Raw genomic sequence first — 12,894 nt, forward strand, 5'->3', positions numbered from 1 at the left:
GTCGGTAAATATTACCGATATTTTACTATCAAAATGCAGTACTAGAATATCTTAGAATACTAAGTTTAATGATATTTTACTGGCGGTAATCCAGTGCGCCCTTTTTTCCAGGTGCCTTTTTTACATGAATGTTTTTTTTATACCTGTGTGTTGAACTGGTTGCTGAATGCATGTAGTCTGTGAGTGCATGAGGTAAATATTGATATTTGCTTGATTTGACCACTCCCCCAGCACCTACATTTGCCTATTTAGGCTACTTGCACACCAAGACGTTGCGTTAGGTGCTACGTTAAGGTCGCATAACGTGCACCTAACGCAAGGCCTGGTGCTCTTCGATGTGGATGTCAGAGTGAGCCGCGTTGTGCAGCTCACTCTGGCGTCTGTGATGCCGTGATGCGTATTCTTGGACGCATGCTGCATCACGTGGTCCCGCCGGCAAATCGCCGCACAGAGCGGCCGCACCAGGAAGTAAACACTGCACGTCACAACGTGCAGTGAATATTATTTAGCCATGTGCCTGGCCGCTCTCCGCTCCTCCCCAACATGACTGAGCATGTGCAAACAGTCTAACGCGGCTTAAGCCGCTCTAACGCCGTAGCATGCTGCATTTTCTGAAGAACGTGCAGCGTTACATGTAACGCAACGTGGGCAGTGTGAACAGCCCACTTGTGTTACATTGCTGTGCGTTGGGGGAGCGTTACAGGCTGCACTAACGTGCGCCTGTAACGTCTCAGTGTGTAAGCAGCCTTAAGGTCTCTGCAGGGATATGCACACCCCTGTTTTGATTCATACACCCACAAGGCATGGCACCTAGCAGGGATTGAGATCCGTTGATCCAGATCCAGGGATCCATTGTGCGCCATTGCAGGGCTGAGGTTGTACAGATGTCTTGCCAGCCATCAGGCTAGTGATGTGTTCTGATGCTATGTAGGGGGCAAGCAACGCGGGTGTGGCATTACATGGAAGAAGGGGTGAGTTCAGGCAGACTGTTTCTCTATTCCTTATAGAGGAATATATATTTTTGCCCTTATTAGGAATCTCTTCAACAGATGTTCAGACAGCTATAAAAATATGTTTTATAGCATGAGGAGGTATTTTATTTCGATCTCTGTCCCTTTTATAGGTATTGTACTTACTTCCTGTTTCTGTCATTGGGGGATATAACACACAGGAAGTGGAAGCTACTCAGGGGGGATACAGGAAGCTACAACATACCAGCAGTGGTTTTTACCCTTCCTTCTTTTTGCAAATATAAAATTTAGCAAAAGAATACAAGTTTGAAAGTTTGAGTTTTAAAGTTAGATCCTGGAATGCGATTTGATAAAGAATTCTATTCCCATGAACATAAAGCAGCACATAGTTCTGTGCCTGTTATAAGTCTGCTCATAGATTAGAGTGTTTGTTGTATTGCGACTGTCTCTGGGGGATTGAATGCACAGCCCCTGGAGCGGTTTCGAAAACAATAAAGACATTTGCTGCCGTCAGCGTATCAGCAAGGCGAGACCGCGCTGTTTTTATAGGAGGTCTCTGCACTGACACATTTACGGCATAGAAAAGAGAGGCAGAGAACAACAGAATAGCAGATGTATGTCAGATGCAGGTCTATATCATTCCTGGCTTCTGAGAAATGTATGGCTATGCTTTTGCCTTTGCCTGTAGGCTATACTCAGAGATACAGAAATCTGATCTCCAGGTACACTAAAAAAAGAGAAAAATAATTTATAAATAGACTTGGGCCCTTATTCAATTCACTTTTTGTTCCTAAGGCTGCTTACACACCAAGACGTTACAGGTTACAGGTACATGTAACGCTCCCCCAACGCACAGCAATGTAACACAAGTGGGCTGTTCACACAGCCCACGTTGCGTTACATGTAACGCTGCACGTTCTGTGCAAAGTGCAGCATGCTACGGCGTTGGAGCGGCTATAGCCGCGTTAGACTGTTTGCACATGCTCAGTGGGGGGCGGAGAGGAGGCGGGGAGAGCCAGCTACAGTAGCCGCGCACATGGCTACTTAATATTCACTGCACTGGCGGGCGCTGATTGGCCAGCGGGACCACGTGATGCGGAGTGTCTCGCTCCGCATCACGTGGTCCCGCTGGCCAATCAGCGCCACTCTGGGAGACATTATAGGACTCGAGCCGCCTAACGCGGCTCACTCTACCGTCGGCTCTTGCAGCACCATACGATGCGTTAGGTGCACGTTATGCGACCTTAACGTGCCACCTAATGCAACGTCTTGGTGTGCAAGAAGCCTAAGTTTTCTCCTAGGACAAGGGTCAGGGCCGGTTCTAGACTGTTTGCCGTCTGAGGCGAACTTGTGAGGATCCCCCCCTCCTATAGGTAGCATTGCCCGCAGAAATAGGTAGCCAGGAAGGGGGAGCAGCAGGCACAGCGGTGGGGAGGGTGTGGCAGTGACCAGTGGGCGGCATTGAGGGAAGTGACGCAAGCTGTGGAACGCAGCGCTGGAGCGGAAGAAGGAAGGTGAGTCATCGCCTCCCTGGCCCGCTCACTTGATTATTTAAATGCTGGGAAAATAGCTGGATGGGGAGTGAGATCGGGGGAGTCCCAGGTGAGGGGGGTCCGACCCCCCTCCCCACCTCTGCTTCCCCTTTCTGTCTGCTACCCACTCCAGCTTGGCGCCCCCCCCACGACCAGGTGGGCGCTGCCTCCCCACTTCCGCCACCTGAGGAACCTGCCTCTCCCCGCCTCATAGGCGGCCCGGGGCTATCAAGGGTGTCCAAAATTTTCAGGCCAAGGGCCATATCACCGTTCTTGACAATGCTATGGGGCAAAACTAGTGAAATTAAACTGATTTCTGTTAGGTACCCTATGCCTGAGACATTTTGCCAAATAAAACATTTCCATGGTAAATAACCCATATACTGTGTGCAGTTAGCACAGCGTCAGCTGCTAATCAGTGGCAGCTGCTAATCAGTGGCTGTTACTGCTGCTGGCAAGTGGCTGCTGCTCACGGGGACTGCTCTGCACTGCCAAAAACAGGCCTTACTAACACAGTAATCCCCGTCTGGCAGCAGGCCAAGCAGGAAGCAACTAGCGCTCACTTCCTTGTCCGACTCGATGACGTGCGCGGAAGTGTATTGACAACATCTGCATGCATCTTCCATGCAAGCGCAAAACATGAATCACCATAGACTTACACGAATTCCGGTCCGTCGCACGTCGCCACAGGAGCCGCACGGTAACGTAGGCATGCGCTCATGTTAGATAGGGTGATTCAGCGCAGCGTACTGCACCGCAAGCAATGTGAACTACCCCATCGAATTTTATTGCCCAAGCGGTAGGCTTTGGTAAAATGCTGTACCACACCGTGCCAGTGTGAAAGGGTCCTCATTCTCAGTGCAAATGTTTTATTTGACAATATTTCACAGGAATAGTGTACCTAATGTCAATCACAAAAACTGTGTTCAATTTTGCTAGTTTGGCCTCCTGGCACTCCCATGTCGATATGGCCTAAAAAGTCTGGACACACCTCATGTAAGATAAACTATTCAAAAACTAATTTTCCAAAAAGGAATTATAGAGAAAGATCCGCCAGAATGGAGGAAATCATTTTCTTTTCTCCTACTATCTTTAAATAAGAAAACAATTTTTAGTGGTATTTTTTTGGTTTTAATTTCAGCCTTTTGTCAAGTCATGTGACATGCTCTGTACTTCTCTCCTGCAGATGATCTTCTCTGTACCTACGTCAAGTGTACATCTTCTTGTAGCCTTCTCCTTTCCCAGCCCTTCCTCCCCAGGAACCTCTTCGTGGGCTGGCTCGTGCAGGCCCCTCCCCATGGGAACTTCACTGGAACCTCAGGGGCGAGGCATGTTTACATTTTCACCAGTCCTTACCTCTGCTGGTGCAACATGGAAGCTGAAACAGCACAAACTTTAAAAGACTGACATGGACATTATGTCTACAACTGAGAACGCAAAATGTATTGTACAGCCTTATTATGATAGTCCAGTCTGAGGTAGACTTGACCTGCATAACCATTCTACTGACACAATAATGCCATTGTGGTACTTACTGCGGGAGTTTATCTACTTTTGGGGAATAAGTGTAATCTTCACTCACATTACCATGCTACTGCTCCAGTAATACCATAGTGGTGCCTTAATTTGTGGTAGCAGAGGTCATTTTAAAGAGGATCCATAACAACATATAGTAGAATGCAGTAATGTATTCAGGGTACCCATTTTCACGTAAAATATCCTGGTTTTAGCATCGGAGACACCTTCTGTAGCTATATATGGCTATATATTGGTGTGTAGCCCGGCCCTCCCACTGAGGCTTAGATTGCTATGTTGAATTCTCCCCACCAGGGCATTCCGGGAGATCAGAGATGTCTTTTTCTACTGGCTTTAGAACTGGCTCAGGGCAAACCCAAGATTTTCAAGGGGGGATTCCTGAAAGGTCTCCCTCAGCCCTGCACAATACAGTATTATAATATGGTAGAACGTCATGCTGGGTACACACAATGCAATTTCCCGTCCCACCGACTGACAGGATCTGACAATTATTTCCTAAATGTCAGATCTACTCCCGAACGACAATGGGATCGATCAGGTGCAGCTGGATACAGATGATAATGAGGACAGCCGACATTGCTAATGAAGGGGGAAGTGAAGCATTCACACAGCAGGGCACAGGGCTGTGCTCATACCTGACTCTTAAGTTCCCTAGAGATGCTACATGCTCTGTACACACACTGCTGCTCCATCCAAAGTCAACTGTAGCAGGGAAAGAAAGGGGGTGGGGCTGCGAGCTGCAGGATACCTGCAGATATTCTGGTGTCTCAACTTGTGCCCGTCCCCAGACACTGCACCGGCCCTGGTCTGAGGGGAGATTCCGGGCAGCTGTAATTCCCCCCTGCGTTTGCCTATGTGGCAGTAAACGAACATTCCGCAGGGATCACCTGCCAGTATGTCGCCACCTGTGCTAAATTTCAAAAAGAAAGAGGGAGAGGAAAAATTTTACAGTGGGCAAACACTGACTAAATAATTTGTAAAAGAAAACTGTCATAAAAATAAGCAACTTTATTCATTATGTTATTTTTATTACAGTTCCTCCTCTATCAAATTTTTACTTCGCTCAAACTTGTACATGTAGAATCCCTCAGAAACATGGAACATGCAAATGCTTTACCAAGGGCCTGGGGCTCCTGAGTGATGCGTCACACTTTGGCAGCTTGGGAGATCACAATGCTTTATTGTCACGCAGGCTGCTTTCAATCTTCTTTTTTTATTTTTCTACAATAATCTTTATTTTTCAAGAGTACACTCACTGCAGACACAAACACTTTGCAAGCCTTTGTAGAAGCCACTTCTTGCTGCACAGACTGTCATTGCTACAGACTGCAGTCTTGGTTGAGAGTTTCAGGCAGTGCCACACCCTCTCACAGTCTTAAAGTGAACCTAAAGTGAATAAAAAAAAAACGCACAGGGCGGCTGCAGGGGGCTAGTAGGAGATAAGTTAAGTTAAAAAGCGGATCTGAGATGAAAAACTAACTATAACAAGTAACTTGTCTATATATCTTATCTAAAGTTTAGATAGTTTACACAGCAAATCTAGCTGCAAACAGCTTTAATAGAATATGATTATTTCTTCCTGTGATACAATGACAGCAGCCATGTTGTTTGTAAACATTACACAGAGGCAGGCTTATCTGTATCTTGAGCAAAAAAACCCTAATCCCCCTTCTCCTACCTCCTCCCCTCTGCCTCTGAAAGCTCTGGCTCGTAATACCTCCCCCTCCTCCTGCCCAGACTAAGCTCCCATGAGCCCTTGCTACTGCCAAGGCTCTCTGAAAACCTGTGGGTGTGGTTTATTTAGTTTATAGGGAATTAGAGTATTTAAACAAACTAGTATTTGGCTTGAGGAATGCCCTATAAACATTTGGAAAGGAACACAATTATGCAATGAGTAAAAGTTCACCTCGGATCCACTTTAAACTTTTTTCAGTTAGTTTCAGTTAGTTTCTCACCATCACTTTAACAGCAGGATGGTGCAATCCACACCATACCAGCAACACCCATAGAGGGTGAAGTTAAAGCCCCATGCACATGCCAAATAAATCTCACCCTTAACGGTTGTTGCACGATCATAAGGGTGGCATTTCTGGGCATGAGTGCTGTACAGGCATGCTGACTGGTTATGGAGATGGGAGGGGGAAGAAGGGTGGCACAAGATGAGCAGTGGGTGTGTTGGTTCATTGCTTGTCAGTAAGTGTTTCGGTGTACCAGATCACCAAACTAGGCCCTTAGGCAGCTGTACACATGCTAGATACTTGGCCGAGACCTCGCAGGACGATCATCTGCTGAGCTTTTTCTATCATCTGTACAAGGCTTACCTTCCACAACCCAGGAGCTTCTATGCACTGGCCAATCCAATTCATGCAATTTGAATTACATTTGTATGCAAGTTGGAATCACTTGTATCTTATTATTATTATACTTATTATTTTCCGAAGCACTTTACAGATTATATATAGTCTTGTTACTAACTGTCCCCCAGAGGAGCTCACAATCTAATCCCTCCCATAGTCATCATCTTAGTCAAGTGCCAATTTTAGGGGAAAGCCAGTTAACTTATCTGTATATTTTCGGGGTGTCGGAGGAAACCAGAGTGCCTGGAGTAAACACACGCAGACACGGGGAGAACATACAAACCCCTTGCAGATAGTGCACTATCAGTGACTATTGTTTCTACTTAAAATACCCCAAATGTAGTTCCAGAGAAATCACACAGAATATAAGTGTTCCCAGGGACCTAAATTGAAGTTTGTTTTTAATTCTTCTTCTACAATAAACCTACTATTAGGGCTCTTACACAGTGGGACGTTGCGTCGCAGGGGAAGTTAAGGTCGCATAACGTTCCCCTAACGCAACGCATGGTGGTGCTAACGGTAGACGCTACATAGAGCCGCGTTATGCGGCTCTTGGTGCGCCGTTTTCGTTCGATAGATGAATCATTGCTAGCAGGCAGAGAACCAGCATTGCAGTGCAGTGAATATTAATTAGCCATGTGACTAGGCAAAATAGCGGACTCTCCCCTCCTCCTCTCCAGCACACAAAAAACGTGTGCACTGTGAATGTCGCACAGACTTTGCATTGCTGTGCGTTAGTCTGCGTTGGAACATTTTCTGACGTGCGACTTTAACGTCGCACTGTGCAAGAGGCCTTAGGCTCAGTTCACATTAGCATTTGCCCATGGAACTGACCGTACGGTTCCGTGGTCTGTTCCGCTGAACAGACAAAAACATGCAGCAGGACCCAATTTTCTGGACCGTTTCACTCAGCGTTTTGCAGCACAATAGGATCCTGTGGAAAATTGACATTTTACAGCACACTGGCTGTAAAAACGGACCGTTTTCCCGGGTCCAGATGGCCGGATCCGTACGGCCGGCTCCGGAACAAAAACGCAGATGTGAACCGGGCCCTACAATTAGGCCTGGTACCCACTAGAGCTGTTTTTTTGAGCATTTAGGGGGCGCTTTCAAACGCTAGAGATTACCCTAAACGCTCTGCCAATGTAAATGGATGGGGCAGATTCCACTAGAGAGATTGCGATTAAGGAAAGCGCAATCACAGGACAGGCAGCGTTTTGGGAGTGTTTAATTTCCAATGAATTGTAAAGGAGCAGGGAAATATATAGTAAACATGTGAAAACCATGCGGCAAAAAAAGATGCATAAAAAAATTGTTCATAAAATTAAAAAGTCCAGCAAACACAGCGCCCAAGGCTCCAGACTCGATTTAAGTCAATGGAAAGCGAACTATATCACCAAGTACTTGTAGGTGATATAAAATCGGTAGTTACGTTTTTGCAGGAATTACCCACTTTTGCTGACATTTTTCTGCATCATTATTTTCTGCGAACATTTACCGCACTTCATACGCATGTGCATACAATTTTACGTAAGCGGTAAAAAGGAAAAAAAAAACGCGTAAAATTTTGTGAATGTCAAAAAAAAAATGATTGTGAATAGAGACCATTATACCTTAAAAGCAGCTTGGAAGTAGTGGTCATGTGACCCCAGTTCCCAGTCTCCACCTCCCAGACTCCTTAGCACAGATGACACTGTTCTGGTTTTCTTTGGAAACGTAAAAAGCCTTTCACACAGTTTAGGGCCCTTAGACTGGACTACAATAACAAGGTTAGAAAACACCACTGTGTTAAAGCACTAACGATCAGCATTTCCCTGGTAAAGCCTGATATTTATTTTCAGATTGTTAAAAAAGACCTCTTCCTTGTACACAAGTTCTGCTAACGCTACATCAGTGCCTTATGAAGGGCGTCTCAGAATGTGAAGCTTTGAAGGGTTGATGGGATCATTTCAGGACAAGGCTTGTTAACTTGAATATTAAAAAAAGAAAACTAAAACAAAAACAAAAAAAAAAATACAAAAACATAACTTGTGTTTGTACATGTTTATTAATAAAGTTCATTGTTTCTGAAATGTGGGGCACTCTCTGTTATTTTGGTTATTCTGAGCGGACGTCGCTGTCAGGTTACATCACAGTGGTGCGCTGCAGTGCGGTGTAATGGCCGCTTTGTAACGTGGCTTGTCGCGTGGCAATATGCAACCTATAGTGACGTTCACAGTGCGGCCGGTGTGTTGCGGTGTAACGGCTATGGGTACGTACAGACATACGATAACGATCGTTCGTTCTGAACGACGAACGATGTTAAAGGAGGTATCGGCCGATGATCGTTTGAAGAAAGGCTACTTTGAACATCGTTCGTGTACGAACGATCTTGGAACAAGTGTTGCGTGCGCAACATGATGTATAAACTGATTTCAAACACAAGTGTCAAAAAGAAGTGTTTGAGCATGTGCAAATCTTTGAGAACGAACAATCAACGACCGATCGTTGTACAGACATTACTTTTTGAACGATGGTCGTTGGAAAAGATCTGGCAGAATGGATCGTTCTTTACCAACGACATATCTCGTTGGTCAGTCGTTTTAATGATCGTTCGTGCACTTTTTACGAACGATCGTCGGGCAATGCCATCGGTAACGATCGTTTTAAACGACTATAGTCGCATGTCTGTACGCACCCTAAGGATGGTCAGTGACATGCAAATAGTTTCGAGGTGATGCAGGGTTATGCCAATGTTGTATGCAAATGTATGCAGCTGGAAAATAGACCAAATTTTGCCTTGGCAGGATTTCTTTTTTTTTTTTCATTCAAAAAGTTTTTATTGGAATAAGAATCGTTGCACAGATAAACAATTACAAAAGGCTATTTTGTGCAAAGTGAAATATATCACGAGTATACAGATACACATTCTGAAAATTATAATCACATCATAAGTACAAAAGTGGAAAAAAAAAAGGCAAAGTATTATTAATCAACAATAACAACAGCCTATTATACATCTTCTAAATTCCAATTTTATGTTTAACCCCCCTCCCCTTAATCCCAACCTCGCCCCCCTCCCCTTCCCCCCAGTGTTCCCCTTCGGTGGGTCACCAGCGAACATTTTTTAGGTATTATAATAACTGAGTAGACTATCTGCAGCAGTCAGTATATAAGAACAGGCCTCCCTACCAGCTGAAGAGCTCATTTATCATCCATAATTTAAGGTAGTTAGAGTTCATCCAAATCTGGGCAGCGTATTCCCCCACTTCCCCAGAACTCCTTTTCTCCTTTAAAGGACTTACGAGGCCAAAATCTGCACCCAAAACGTAAAAAAATTAACTACCTGCATGACTTTGTAAGGCACGGAGGACGCCGTCCGTGCCGTTCCGCCTGGTCCCCTCTGCTCAATAGCCCCCCGAAAGGCTGCGACCCCACGGTCTGGGTCGGCATCTGCAGCCTGCCTAAAGATGGCCGCCGGAGCTGGCCACGGCTGCGCAGTCTGCATAGCCGCTACTGCGGCTGCGCAGCTCTAGGGCCAACCCTCCGATCCACGCTGCCTGTTATGTGGATCGGGGGGTTGGCCCTAGAGCTCCGAAGAAGCATCTTTAACCTCCCTGGCGGTCTATTAAGATCGCCAGGGCGGCTGCGGGAGGGTTTTTTTTTTATTAAAAAAAAACTAGCGGCGGGAGGGCAAAATAAAAACAGCGCACAAAAACGCAAAACGCTTGCGTTTGCATTTTTAGGTGTGAATGGGGCCTCACAACTGCTTGCTGCTGCTTGGCAACTGCTTGCTGCTGCCTGGTTACTGCTCACTGCTGCCTAGTAACTGCTTGCTGAGCACACAGTCCGTGGAAAAGAGGTCTAAAGGCTCATACACACATCAGACCATAGTCTTTTGAAAATGAAAGATCACAGACCAATCTTACCCCCTTCCATGTAGTATGAGAGCCATACCTTCACAGTCTATATTCTATGGAGCTGAACTCCTCATCAGACAGAAATCTTTGCAAGATGCTGCACACACAGATGCTGTAGACATTCAAAAGATCAGTATCTGCAAAAGATTTGTTCCTGCCAAAGATCCGTTCCTGCAAAATGCATTCATAGTCTATGATATCTGCAGATCATCATACACACCTTGTTTAACAGACATTCATCTGCAGATCAGATCCACCAGGATGGATTTTCAGATCTGCAGATGATTGTCTGATCTGCAGATGAATGTCAGTTAAATCATGTGTGTATGATGATCTGCAGATCTCATAGACTATGAATGCAATTTGCAGGAACGGATCTTTGGCAGGAACAGATCTTTTGCAGATACTGATCTTTTGTGTCTGTACAGCATCTTTGTGTGCAGCATCTTGCAAAGATTTTTTTCTGATGGGGAGTTCAGCTCCATAGAAAAGACTGTGGGCTCTATTCATAAAACCTTACCGCAAGTTTTCCGCTCAAAACAGCGGATTTTCACGTCCATTTAGCAAAGTGGGCATTCATAAACGCTGTTCCCGCATGAAAATCTACAGCCCCCCAGCAGAGCGAGAAATTTCCGCCTTCTCCAGTGTTTTTCTAGATTTATCTAGAAAAAAGTAACAAAATGGCCATTCATAAAGATTAGAGGAAGCGGTATGTGGACGGGAAATACCGCTTCCTCTGATTTTGCGGATTACATACAAGTGAATGGGACAGACCTCCCAGAGAGAGCAGCGCACGGAGGGACTCTGCCGGCTGAAGTGTTTCCGCATGCCTTCCGACAGCTTACCGCCAGCCTTCAGCGGGAGATCTCCGCTCTTGCATGGCAGCTTTCAAGATTTCTTTGAATGACCACCCAGAAGTGTGAAATACCGCTGCGGTATTTTCCCTCCAGGAGTTTTCTCGCAACAACTTTTTTATGAATAGAGCCCTGTGAAGGTATGGCTCTCATACTACATGGAAGGGGGCAAAATTGGTCTGTGATCTTTCATTTTCAAAAGACTATGGTCTTATGTGTGTATGTGGCGTTAGGCCTCTTTTCCACGGAGAGTTGAACTGTGTGCTCAGCAAGCAGTTACCAGGCAGCAGTGAGCAGTAACCAGGCAGCAGCAAGCAGTTGCCAAGCAGCAGCAAGCAGTTGCCAAGCAGCAGCAAGCAGTTACCAGGCAGCAGTGAGCAGTTACCAGGGAGCAGTGAGCAGTTGTGTGAGTTTGAGGCTAGGAGCACACTTAGCAGAAACGCAAGCATTGCGGAAAATGCTGCGTTTAGGGCCTTTTTCCACTAGCTGCTTTTTTGCCAAAAATGCAAAACGCATGCGAAGTGCAGCCTGTTTAAAATAAGAATCTTGGGTGGCCTTCTCCACTGCTGCGTTCCGATTTTTGAAAAAAACTCAAACGCATGTCTTTGCGGTTAATATGCGTTTTGCGTTTCAATGTACAGTATATGAACGCATGAAAAATGCATGAAAAACGCATAGAAATGCGTTTTGTATTGATTTAACCACTAGTATCTGTTTTCAAAAATCAAGACAACACTTGCCAATAAAAAAAAATGGAAAACGCAAACGCATTAAAAAATGCACAAAAAACGCACAAAAAACGCACATCAAAATTGGGAAAAGCGCAAACGCAAAACGCATGCGTTTGCAGTGGAAAAGGGCCCTTATTGTCGCTAATGGAAGTCTATGGGCAACATGTATGCGTGCGTTTTAAAAACGCTGGTTTTGTTACATGGTATTCAAAAACGCATCAAAAATGCACATAATGAAAGTCAGCAGAAAACCTTTCATGCTCTGCTATGTGTGCACCCAGCCTGAGAGGTATTTCACTGCCTATCAACTGTCCATGGAAAAGAGGCCTCAAGCTGTGCATATTTGCATAAAGATTTGCATAACCCTGCATCCACTCAGAATGATTTGCATCTAAATGACCATCCCTAATCTAGTTATAGCAGGCAGAGGTGGTAGAGCCCTTGTATAGGCCAGCTATAGGTTTCTGTGGGTAAACCAGCAGGTTCTGCAGTGGTCACATGTCACCAGCCATGCCAGCTCCTTGGTATTATGACACCCCGCTGATGAGATGCCACATCACCAACCAATACTGCCGCTGTGCCCTGGCCGAGTTCCTGGGGACTCTCATCCTCATTGTATGTACTGACTCATTTTTATTTTTATAAAGTTCATAGTGGGGTGTTGAGGTGGGATGTAATGGAGGCCCTGTAATGCAGAAAGTTACAGTGCAGTAGTAAATCTACGCATTGTTCACAGTGCATCCCATGTGATGTAATCTAGAGGATGACTGTAGTATAACATAGTGTGTTACCCCCCCCCCCCCCTGTTTTTATATTATCAGGACTTCTGAGTTGATACAAATTTTTATGCAAATATATGCAGTTTGAAAATGGATCAATTAGTTTAAACCCGGGTTTAAATTGATTGGTCCATTTTTCAAACTGCTTATGTTTGCATAAAAATTTGCTTTAGCTCAGAAGTATTTGCCTCTCTTAGATCATCCCTACTGTTCACACAAATGTTACCAATGGTGG

The sequence above is a fragment of the Hyperolius riggenbachi genome, chromosome 2 (assembly GCF_040937935.1).
Source record: "Hyperolius riggenbachi isolate aHypRig1 chromosome 2, aHypRig1.pri, whole genome shotgun sequence".
Taxonomy (NCBI): Eukaryota; Metazoa; Chordata; class Amphibia; order Anura; family Hyperoliidae; genus Hyperolius; species Hyperolius riggenbachi.